This window comes from Cryptomeria japonica, chromosome 7 (genome assembly GCF_030272615.1).
Source record: "Cryptomeria japonica chromosome 7, Sugi_1.0, whole genome shotgun sequence".
In the NCBI taxonomy this organism is placed as follows: domain Eukaryota; kingdom Viridiplantae; phylum Streptophyta; class Pinopsida; order Cupressales; family Cupressaceae; genus Cryptomeria; species Cryptomeria japonica.
Window position 1 is genome coordinate 647,386,585 of NC_081411.1, and position 13,318 is coordinate 647,399,902.

Genomic DNA, 13,318 nt, shown 5'->3' on the forward strand with positions numbered 1-13,318 from the left:
AAAGGTTGGAAAACGTTAAGATTTGATCACAAATAATAGTGTAAATGTATTTATGAATGAGTTTAAGAGTCAAAGTATTTCTGAAATATGTGAAACACTCCCAACATCCTTAATGGATTGATGGACAATTTCACATATGCAAGAACACATTTCTAGTTGGAACAATACTATCAATTGTTTATTTCATAGAAAACTACACAATGAAACCATAAAAAGAAACCCAATCTTAGTATTATAATTTAGTGCAAGTGGCAATTTTTGTTCATATTATATATCAACATTAACATGAAGATAACATAAAATTTTTGAGGGAGTATCATTTATATGTCAGTGATAATTTATTATACTCATCAAAGTTTGTTCAGTATTGCTTCAAGGTATTTTATGACAATCTAAAGGAAAGAGAAATTTAGATGACACAACATATCATATGGTCAGATAATTGCACATGATAGTTCAATGAAAGAATGTTTTATTGGCTAAGCAAAGCTCACAAGAAAAACAATGTCAAACATATGTGTTTTTTTTAAACTAGACATGGTAAAGGGGAACACGATGGAGTTGGTGCATGTGTAAAAAGAGCTCTTGCTAGATAACAACTAAAATTCGAGGATGCAAGTAATGCTCTTGCAATTGTAGATTGGTGGAATTCAAGATTTTCTACATGATCAACAAAGAACTCCGCAATTTCACTTTTCTTCTAGTTAGTTGAAGAACACAATATTCCTCCTCAACATGATTGTGAACCAATCAATGGATCAACTAAATGGCATTCATTTAAGAGTTCTAATTCAAACACATGGACTATATGGACAAGGGAGCTTTCTATTTTTTGTTAGTTTTGTGTTGTTGGTGATTGGGAATTTTGTGAGAATACAAAATGGGTCAAAGAATATAAACAAAGTTCATTGACACCCACATAAACGCATGATCAACATGAAAGAACAAATGAAGTCAATGATCATATGTTTGCATCGGATGGCTATGACCGTATTTCAGATCTTATACAACAAGGTACAAGATTTAATTCAATTTGTTTTGGCTTATTAAACAGTATGTATTTGAATGCTTGTGTATATATGTGAATTTTATATCCCACTAAATATTTAATTGAACTTGGTTTGTAGGACATGCCTATGTTGTTGTTACACCTGAGGACAATGAAGAGGGGATAGAGTATTTATTAGCTCAATGTGTAGATCCAAAACATAAGTTAACTCATTCTCAAGTAGATGATGATGGTTATGATTATCCAACAGGATTTGTGGTTGTTGTTGGCACCTGTCTACACAAATATCTAATAAGAAAGAATGGCTTGCCTAGGTTTGAATAATATAAATTAGAGAAAAAGATTATACACTACTCGCATTTGGTAGTGGAATCTAATATAAAATTGGATAGATATCACAAGAGACCTGCTAATAAACAATTATGGACACTCTCTATGGAAGAACACAAGACAATCATAAACACATTAAAAAAAAGAGAGGATGTAGATGGTATAACAGAATGAATAAGTACATGGTGTAATTTTGTACCCTTAAGCCATCTCCCTTTAAGTCATGATGTCTGTACTTTAAGTTGCATTTTAAGTCATAGATCCTAATTATAAAAGCTAATCAAATCATTTTTCGTTTCAGGTCTCCCACAACTAGAAGGCATTGGTGACTACTATTGTTTGTGCATTCAAGGATATACAATAAAAAATTGTTTCTCTCACATGGTAAGGTCCAATTGTCTAACATTATTTTAATAAATGTAATTTTCTTGCACATTAGATGGAATTAAGCCATCTCCCTTCAAGTCATGATGCATACAAGTTATGTCGCATTTTGAGGGATAGATCCTAATTATAATTTAAGCTAATCAAATCATTTTTGTTTCAAGTCTCCCACATCTAGATGGCATCAATGACTACTACTATTTGTGCATTCAAGGGTATGGAATAAAGAACTATCTCTCTAACATGGTAAGGTCCAATTGTCTAACTTTATTTTAATAAATGTAATTTTCTTGCACATTATATAGAATTAAATCATCTCCCTTTGAGTCATGATGCATACAAGTTATGTTGCATTTTGAGGGATGGATCCTAATTAAAATTTAAGCTAAACAAATCATTTTTGTTTCAGGTCTCCCACATCTAGATGGCATCAATGACTACTATCGTTTGTGCATTCAAGGATATACAATAAATAATTATTTCTCTAACATGGTAAGGTCCAATTCTCTAACTTTATTTTAATAAATGTAATTTTCTTGCACATGATATAGAGTTATGATAATTTATTTATAAAAATATAATTTTTTTGCAGGTCCCTTACAAAAAGATCCCAATCATTATAGATAGGATTGATAGGCTTTTGGTCATGATAATATGTAATTGCATACATATTTTTAACTCTTTATGTGACTTGATAGTCTTTTGGTCATGATGACCACTATATCTCCTATTTTTGTTTCATATGCTTGATAATAAAAAAAGAATAATTCATTTCTCCAATATGTTTATATCATTAATTCTATTTACAAACCTTATTATCTTATTTTATTGTAAAAATGTGACTAATAGGTCTCTTATATTAATTCATTGTTTTCATTAAGCTCACTATGTTCAATTAAGTTCATTATGTTTGAATTAAGATGGTAATATTCAACTCATTATGTTCAATCAATTTTGAATTATGTTCTTTAAGTTTGAATTAAGTTCATTTGCTATGACTAATTAATATGGTAACATGATTCATTATGTTCATTAAGTTCATTTTCTATGAATCATTAAAACTTTTATAAGTTGACTCATTAAATTCATTAAGTTTATTGAATTCATTTGCAAAGACTCATTAAAAAGATTGCACACATCTTATTAAATTATATCTAATTTTACACTATACTTTCAAGAAGGAGATCAACATATGTATACATGTCATATATATTCTTATTAAATTATATCTAATCTACATAATATAACTTCCATAAACACATATACATCTAGTCCACACACACACACATACATACATGTGTGTGTGTACGCATGCACACATGCATACATACATACATATGTATATGTATATGTATGTATATGTATATATACATATACATACATACATACACATACATACATATACATATGTATGTATGTATGTATATGTATGTATGTATGTGTATATATGTATATGTATGTATTTATATGTATGTATGTATGTATATGTATATATACATATACATACATATGCATATGTGTGTGTGTACGTATGTATGTATGTATGTATGTATGTATGTATGTATGTATGTGTGTGTACGCACACATGCTTACATACATACATACAAAGATATATATATGCATGTATATATATGTATATGTGTGTGTGTGTGTAGGTATATATATATGTATGTATTTATGTACATACACATGTATCTATGTACATACACATGTATCTATATATATACATATGTATGTATGTATATACATACATTGTTGGCATATGGACACTTCAATGAGACATTGTGTGTGATTGAAGGTTTTGTCATTGATGGCAACCTTGCAATCTTATGGCACCGGCAAGACATTATATCGGCAAAGCATTACACAGGCAACCTTGCAATCCTATGGCACCGGCAAGACATTATACCGACAAAGCATTACACAGGCAACCTTGCAATCCTATGGTACCGGCAAGACATTCTATCAGCAAAATATTATTCAAACAAAATAGTGCACCGGCATCAGCAAGATCAATCTACACCGGCACCAGCGCAGAAGATGTACACCGGCACTGAGGCCAACGGGATTTTTGATATGTAATATTTTGTTTATTATTATAAGCCAACTTGGCAAATTGTAAAATGACTCTTGTATATAAAAGAGATCATTGTAGTCATTTGTAGGATATGGATGGGAAGCAATAAATAAATTATAAGGCAGACCTAATGTGCGAATTGTAGGTCAAGGGTATATGTAAAGAACAGAGCAAGAACTGGTACTGAATCTAGCATTGAAAATGTTATTGTAAAACAGTACAGAATATTGGATTTGCGTAAATCCTCATTGTAAGTCAGTGTGACTTCTTATTGAGCAGTAAGCTCTAGGCAATTGGCCTTCCTGCATGTGTAGGCCCCTATTGTAAGTAATATTCCCTTATTGGCCAGTAAGTGAATATTGTGGGTCACAAATCCCACCGAGGTTTTTCCCACACCGGGTTTCCTCGTTAAACATCTTGTGTTATGGTGTTCTTTTAATGTGGATGTTTTTTATTCTGTTATTTACATTAATTCTTGCATACCGGTATACAGTTACTTTATGTTTTGCATATTCAATTTTAAGAAAATGTCATTACCGGTCAGATACTGATTCACTCCCCCCCCTCTCAATATCTATGGGAACCCTAACAATTGGTATCAAAGCCTGGTCCTCTATTTTCAAAAGCCTAATAGCTTGAGGAAGATCTTGACACCGGTAAAGATGGAAAATCTGATGAAGCAACTTGAAGGAGCTCTTACTGACTATGATGCAGATAAGTTTTAAAATATCAAATTAGAAGATGATTTAAAAGCAGCTCAGGACATTATTCAGGCACTTCAAGAAAATCTTACTATTACAAGAAACAAGAGAACAGAACTTTGTGAAAAATTGCAAAATGAGAATGATGAAAAGGAATCACTAAATGATATGATAAGCAAATTGAAACAAGAGATCACGACAACAAAAAATGAAATGCAGGATATGACTATGAGATTTTGCAAAGAAATTGAGGACAGAAAGAAGAATGAAGAAGAATTGACCAGAAGATTAAGTGATGCAGCAAATGAGAACACAAGACTTAGCTATGAAAATGACATGTTGAAGACAAATCTGATGCATACTCAGAATGACTCAAATGAACTAATGAGAAAAAGAAATCTTGAAAAGGGAATTGGAAACTGCAAATCAACACAAAGAAAAATTCAAGAAAAGCTCAGAAGAACTCGGTACCTTATTGAAGAATCAAAAACCCAAAGGTGACACTTCTGGAATTGGATTTGAAGTTGGAGAAAGCTCCGGTACTGCAAATACCCAGGATCACAGCAAACCGGTAAGACCTTCTAATACTTACAAATTCAATGGAAAATGCTTTAACTATAATAAATATGGTCATAGGGCGAATGAATGTAGATCTAGGAATTATCAGAACATCAATCCTCCCACCGGTCAATGCACCAAATGCAACAAAATTGGTCATAACACTGAAAATTGCAGAATGAATGTAAGATGTTATGTTTGTGGAAGATTTGGTCATTTATCAAATAAATGCAGAACACAAACCGGCATAGGTTATGGGAAAGCTATTCAAAAAAATAATGTAACCTGTTATGCATGTAACAAGATTGGTCATATTGCTAAATTTTGTAGAAGTAAAGGTACACCGATAGATAACAGAAGTACTAGCTTGAAAGGTAAGGAAAAGGTTGAAGAGGTTAAGCAAGAATTTTCAAAACAATGGATTAGAAAAGGTGATCTAAATATTGGGGTTACTCCTCCACCAGTAGAGCCAACAAATGCTTCACCGGCAGGACAATATGATGCTCCACCGACAAGACAGAGCAATGCTCCTTCGGCAGGATGTTCTTCATCAAATTGAAGAAAATTATCTTGAGGGTTTGGCAATCAAATGACACATGTGCTATTATTCCCTCAGTTAGAGAAAAGAAGTTGAAACTCTTTCATTACCAACAAATAAAGTTGAGCTAATACATTATCGGCAAGCAATTAATGTGGTAGGTAGCAGAAAAGACTTTATAAAATAAGGTTTTTGGCTCCATTTCATTTCACCGTGAATTCAAACTTTCAGAAAGCACGAAGATTTCCGAGCTAAGGCATTCCGAGCAAAGAGGCAAAGCACTTCAGCAATCAATCCACTCAAAGGAAGAAAAAGGTATTTATCATCAAGGCATCCTCCTCTGCACCTGAATTCATAGAAAACCCTACAGTAGTCGAGGTTATAAAATGACCTAGGCCCGTGTTTCAGCTAGTTCCCAAGGTAGCTAAGAAAGATGACAACACAGGTGCTTTTTCCCAAATTCCAAAGGGTGTTGTTTATGCAGAAGATCCTAGAATGTATATTCATTGCAACATAGAGGAATTAGGTGATGAAGAAATTAAAAACATGTATAAATTTTTTATATGTGACAATGCCGAAAATGTGAAACCTGGACATAAAATTGTTGAAACCCTAGGATTCACTGAAATCCTGTGCATTCCTGAATTTTCCAAGGAAGTGGTTAGGATAGTTCTAAGCAGTGTACATGGTTCATTCTTTTGGCTTGACTTGGTGCATAAAATTACAAAGGTAGTTGTGAAAGCAGTAACAGGTGTACCTTCCACTGGTAGCAGACCCGACAAAACCAAGAAGGTCTCCAATGACTTGGTAACAAACTTAACTAGTGCAACATCTGACAAGAGATCATTGAGGGTTAATGATGTGACCAATACAAATGTTAGATTTGTTAGCATGATTCTAGGTTACAAAGCAACTCATGCTAATAGGCTTAACTCAATTTCCAGTTTATGCATAAAAAGTGCTTATGACATGGTTAAGGACAATGTGAAAATTGATATCTGTGAATGGTTAAAAGATGAGTTAATTGACAATTTAGCAAAAATCAAGAAGGATAAGAAAGGAACCTTTAGATTTGGAAATTTACTTGTATGCTTAATGCTACATATAACCAAACAGGCTCCCGGTATAGGCTACAAGGATTTTGGATTTGACATACCGGTAGGAAAACAATTGTTTGACTTATTCAACAACATGGGTGAAAACAGAGAAAAGAATATCAATGAGTATTTTCAAGCACTAAAGGTCAGAATGAATAAAAGAATCAAACTATCACAAGAAATTGTCAACAAATACAAGGAAGATATATGCTTTGTGATAAAAAAGGATGAGATATGGATGGAAGTAGTCATCCCAAGAACAATCTGGGTTATAGAGATGGGGTATGAAACAGATGACCACATAGTGGAAACTTATGCCAAAGCACTTCTGGAAGCCCCCAATGAACCAAAGGAAGAAGTATTTGGTAGTGCTGAGACCATCGAAAGCCAAATTCAATCTAAAAAGAGAGTAAAGAAAGTTGAGGCATTTGTGAGGAAAGGAACCAAGCAAGCAAAAGCCATAAAGGAAGATGTACTAAAGAAAACCGGCATAACAGAAGATGAGTTGGCAGCCCAATAACCTGAAACTCATCTATCATTGGTAGATACTTCCTCAGAAGGAGATATGCCAGCAACTTTCAAAAGAGTTGTTAGGAAAAGAGACCCCTCACCGGTAACCACTCCTTCACCTAGAAGGACAAGACAGAAGCAACAAGCTGTGAGGTATCCAGTCAAGAAAGCCACACCTAAGAAAAAGATAACCCCCAAGAAGAAGAAGAAGACAAACACTGACTTGGCCCCTTTTGACATATTACTGAATGAGATCACAGAGGAAGGTAAATTGAAAAACATAGGGAAAATCTATGACACCCTATCAGATGATGAGAAAGGACAAGTCGAGGAGAGGGTTATATTACACATGGACATGTATAAAAAGTTTATGATGCAAGTCCTAAATGAAATTCCTAATGAATTATATAAAAGACTTGAGGCCAGAAGGCAAGGAATAGTTGAGTTGGATAAGAAAATTAAAATAGAAAAATTACTTGCAGTATACCCGGTCAACTCACCTAAAGAAATTGATGATCTGATAGCTCAAGCCAACTGGACAATTTTTTCCACTGCACACCAACAAATATCACTAATGGCAGGTAGAGTTACTGAAGTTTCAAAGGAAACAGAAGATGGTTGGGATACATTCTTGGTTGAAAAAGAAAAACAAGAAGAATATAGGAATCCCAAGCCCATTCTGGTATATCAAAAGGACAAAGGGAAAGGTAAAGTTGGTGGACCACCAAGTATCAAGATTAGAGAAAAATTACCCCCACCTCCTTTAAATACTCCACTGGTAAAAACAACAACTGCAGAAGATCAACCAGCAGCTGAGAGCATGGACACAGAGGATAATAATCCTAATCCTGAAGTCCTATATACTGTGAATGTTGATACTCAGAAAATCAACATAGTGGTAGACAAGGATACAACAGATAAATCAAAAAACAAAGAGCAACCGACAACAGAAAACAAAGTGCAACCGGCAATAGGAAACAAAGAGCAACCCGCAGTAGATTCAAAGAAAAAGATGGAATCTGGAACACAAATAGAGCAACCAACATAGTTAAAGGCTCCAAAACAGATGCCACCGGTAAGAAATGATGCAGGAAAACCAATGCTTAAAGAGATGGAGACACAAACAGACCTACCAGAGGTCAATACTAGCATGGTCACTTCCACCAGCACTCAGTTTGTTGGGTCACCATCAAATGTAATAGAGGTATTGCTCGAATCTATCAAGAAAATAACTGATTATAGCTCACAAGCTTATAAAGCGATAGATGATTCAATTCCAATTTTTAAATCAATAGCTCCCAACTGTAATATAGCCAACAAAGATTCTTTAGGCCAGTTGGATACACTTTGTAAAAATATTTCTAGAAATTTTGAGCAAACAAAGGTAGAAACTATAAAAGAAAATGTAGAAAAAGAGAAACAGAAATTCTTTAAGGAATAAAGAAGTGTAACAGGGAATTTGACACACTTCTACCGGAACTATGCAATTTATTGAAAGAGTACAAAACTTTGTATAAAGACACCTATAAGATAAACTTTTTGACCATGGATGTAGACAAAAAGATGAGCAAGGTATAGGAAGAGATCAATAAACTTGCTGATAATTTTGTTAACTCACCTGATACATTATCAGTTTTTGAAGAAAAGATAACAAATTTTGAGGAAGAATTGCTCAAATTAGAAAGAGAGAAAGAGAAACTAATAAACAAGGCAAAATTCTTAAGATCTAAACTAATTCCAAGATTGGACTATTTAGCATCTCTGCAGAAGGAAATCTCATAGGCACTAACACAGGGTAGCAAAAGACTGACAGAGCACTTGCAGCATCTCACCAGTACAGTATACAGAACTGAGATAGCAATAAAGGAGAGCAAGAAGTTTATGGATGGCATAAACTTAATTTTGGGAGATATTCCTCAGATAATAACTACCCAACTACAAGGTTGAGGTTATGAATTGGTACAACTAAAAAATCTACTAACCTTTGTCATTGATGCCAAAGGGGGAGTAGTAGATGAGAAAATTCAAAGCACAAGGATCACATGCTCAGGGGGAGCTCTCACATTTTTGGTAACATTTTTGGTCTACACATTTTTGGATATCTTTTTGAAATTTCTCATGAGTGTTGCCATCAATGCCAAAGGGGGAGATTGTTGGCATATGGACACTCCAATGAGACATTGTGTGTGATTGAAGGTTTTGTCATTGATGGCAACCTTGCAATCTTATGGCACCGGCAAGACATTATACCGGCAAAGCATTACACAGGCAACCTTGCAATCCTATGGCACCGGCAAGAAATTATACTAGCAAAGCATTACACAGGCAACCTTACAATCCTATGGCACTGGCAAGACATTCTATCGGCAAAATATTATTCAAACAAAAAAGTGCACCGGCATTAGCAAGATCAATCTACACCGGCACCGGCACAGAAGATGTACACCAGCATAGAAAAGAACATGTATACCGGCACTGAGGCCGACAGGATTTTTGATATGTAATATTTTGTTTATTATTATAAGCTGACTTGGCAAATTGTAAAATGACTCTTGTATATAAAAGAGATCATTGTAGTCATTTGTAGGATATGGATGGGAAGCAATAAATAAATTATAAGGCAGACCTAATGTGCGAATTGTAGGTCAAGGGTATATGTAAAGAACAGAGCAAGAACTGGTACTGAATCTGGCATTGAAGATGCTATTGTAAAGCTATACAGAATATTGGATTTGTGTAAATCCTCATTGTAAGTCAGTGTGACTTCTTATTGAGCAGTGAGCTCTAGGTAGTTGGCCTTCCTGCATGTGCAGGCCCCTATTGTAAGTAATATTCCCTTATTGGCCAGTAAGTGAATATTGTGGGTCACAAATCCCACTGAGGTTTTTCCCACACCGGGTTTCCTCGTTAAACATCTTTTGTTATGGTGTTATTTTAATGTGGATGTTTTTGATTTTGTTATTTGCATTAATTCTTGCATACCGGTATACAGTTACTTTATTGTCTGCATATTCAGTTTTAAGAAAATATCATTACCGGTCAGATACTAATTCACCCCCCCCTCTCAGTATCTGTGGGAACCCTAACATACATATATACATACATATACATACATATACATACATATATATATATATATATATATGTATGTATATGTATGTATGTATATATATATATACATACATACATATACATACATATATATATATGTATGTATATGTATGTATATGTATATATATGTATGTATATGTATATACATATATATATATATATGTATGTATATGTATATATACATATATATATATATACGTATGTATATGTATATACATACAGATATATATATACATACATACATATATATATATATATATATATATATCGATGCACATGAAAGGGTACACAAGCCAAAAACAAATCTCAAATGTTAATATGTTAGTTTCCAACCAAAAAGCAAAATAAATGAACTAAAATCCTTCACATAGATATAAAAAGAGATAAAAGTACACACAAAGAAGCATAAACAAATGAAATAGGAGTAAGAAGACACCCTAAGATTCTCCCATGATTCTTGATGGCTCTCCCTTGTTCTTCTCCTCTCCAAGATCCAAAGCTTGCTTGAGTGTAGCCCTCATATTTTAGCATGAAGCCATGGATGCCAAATTAAGATTGAATATGGTTGAGAATGAAATGCTAATGTTATGCAAATGCACAAACTAGAGCTGCTATTCTATGAGAAAGCTAAGTTTGAATGCTCATGTAACTATAGTAACAATGCTAAAAAATGCTTCCTCTTTTGCTTGAGGATGAGGGTCCCTTTTATAGGAAAAATGGTTGAATGAATGGTCAAGATTGATTTGGCTTGTGGAGGGATAGGATTGCATGATCTTCAATCCATGTGATATTTTTCAAACCAATCTCATGTTGACAAGTGTCAATATGAGAGGACTTGAGAGGAGAGGGAAGAAGCATTTAATGCCTAAGAAGACATGAGGGTAACCTCATGTGGCTGGGTTATTGGATGAAGCTATTATCCAATGGTAAAGTTATTTTCCAATGGGTAAAATCATGTGAAAGGTTTACCCATCGTTAGGCTTTGACCAAAGGGACAAAACCCATGTGGGTTAACTTGTTGAGGAAGGGAAGCATTTAAGACTCTGTAAGAGTCCATGGGTGAGATGATGGGTTGAGGGTTAGCTTGGGGTTAGGAATGTGAAAATTATTAGAAGTGGGTTTAAGATAATTTAGAAGGGATTAGAAGAATCTACAAGAAGGGTTAGTGAGCAAGTGGGCTTTGCAAGTGGGTGAGGATTTAGGGATTTTTAAATAAATAATTTATTTATTCAAAATAATGGTGTAACTTGCATTTGTAGGAGAATGCAAGTGGATGGGAGGATTTTTAAATAAATATTGATTTATTTAAATAGGGACTTGTTTTAGGGATTTTAAATAAATGTTAATTTATTTAAATGAGAGAAAAGGGGGAATTAAATAAATTGATAGATTTATTTAATTGGACTATGGTTAGTAATTTAAATTCAAATATTAAATTTAAGAAATTTATTTAATTAAATTAGAAGAATGGATTTGAATGAATTAATTAAATGTATATTTAATTAATAGAAGAATATTAAATTATTAAACAAATATTAAATATTTGTTTAATTTAGTGGACAGATTTATGTGTCTACACATATACATATACATGTAAACACACACACACACACACATAGAGATATATATGTATGTATGTATGTATGTATGTATGTATGTATGTATGTATGTATGTACATATATATACACATATATGTATATATACATGTATATGTATATATGTGTGTGTATGTATATGTATATATGTATGTGTGTGTGTGTATGTATGTATGTATGTATGTATGTATGTATGTATGTCTAAGATGATTATCCGAGAAAAGAAAATCCACATATGATGTGATATAATTCGATGCAGTTTTGTGTGTGTGTGTGTAAGTATGTATGTAGGTATGTATGTATGTATGTATGTAGCAAATAAAATTCACATATGATGTGATATCATCTGATCTAGCTATAGGTACATCTAAAGTAGATTCAAGACTAGGGGTAGGACCTACACATAGCTGATTACAACTCGTACACATTTGTGCCATCAACTGTGGACTAGCTACCATGTGGGAAGCTTGCTCATTGAGGTTACCCAAGAGGGAATTCAATGCACCTAGGGCAGAAACAACTACTCTATGCTACATAGGTGCAAGAATAGAGGGAGAAATAGGAGGAACCATGGGTGGAGCAAGTAAGGGTGTAGAAATATGTGCCCCTAATCCGTGTTGTGGCATGCCACCACCAACACCCTAGAATGACCTCATGTCAAAATAATTTGGTTTTTGACCTCATGTCAAAATAATCGGGTTTTATACCCAATACAAACTCATAATATAATTTATTTAAAAAATAAAAATGCACCTCATAACTACAATATGGTGGATGATCAAAAAACATCCACCACCTATCCCAAAAATGTCCATCTATATTTGTGGATGTTCACACCACCTAATTGAAATTGGTTTTTTGGTGGTAGCAATGGGTAGTTGTGTTTGAGGGTTAATAAAATATGAGGCTATATGTGCTTTAGTGATTTTTAGATCATTGATTTGCTTATAAGTGTATCCATCAGCATAAAAATGATGCATCTTCTCTCTCTTCATTAGTGTAATTCATCTAATTTTGTATCAATGGATCAAACAAAGTCTACAACAACTTGCATTAAAGTTGCAAACTATAGAAGATGAGGGGGGGGTGATAGGCTCATTTCAGATTGCATTAATATTTTGTTGTATGATCTCAAGGTTTTCATTTATTTGTGCTCTCAATTGAGCCTCGTTTAATCCAGGGGGTGGAGATGAAGGTGAAGGTGGAGGTGGAGGTGGGGGGTTTTTATCTCATAGATCATCTATGTCAAAGTCATCAATGATAAAGATAGAACCTGCATATATAAATATACAAAATTACAAGTTTAAGAATCTATTTACATATTACAAAAAGGTTTTTATAAGTTAAAACATGCATAGTTTAATACAACACATGTGATCAAAGATGACTATTTTAATTTACTACTAC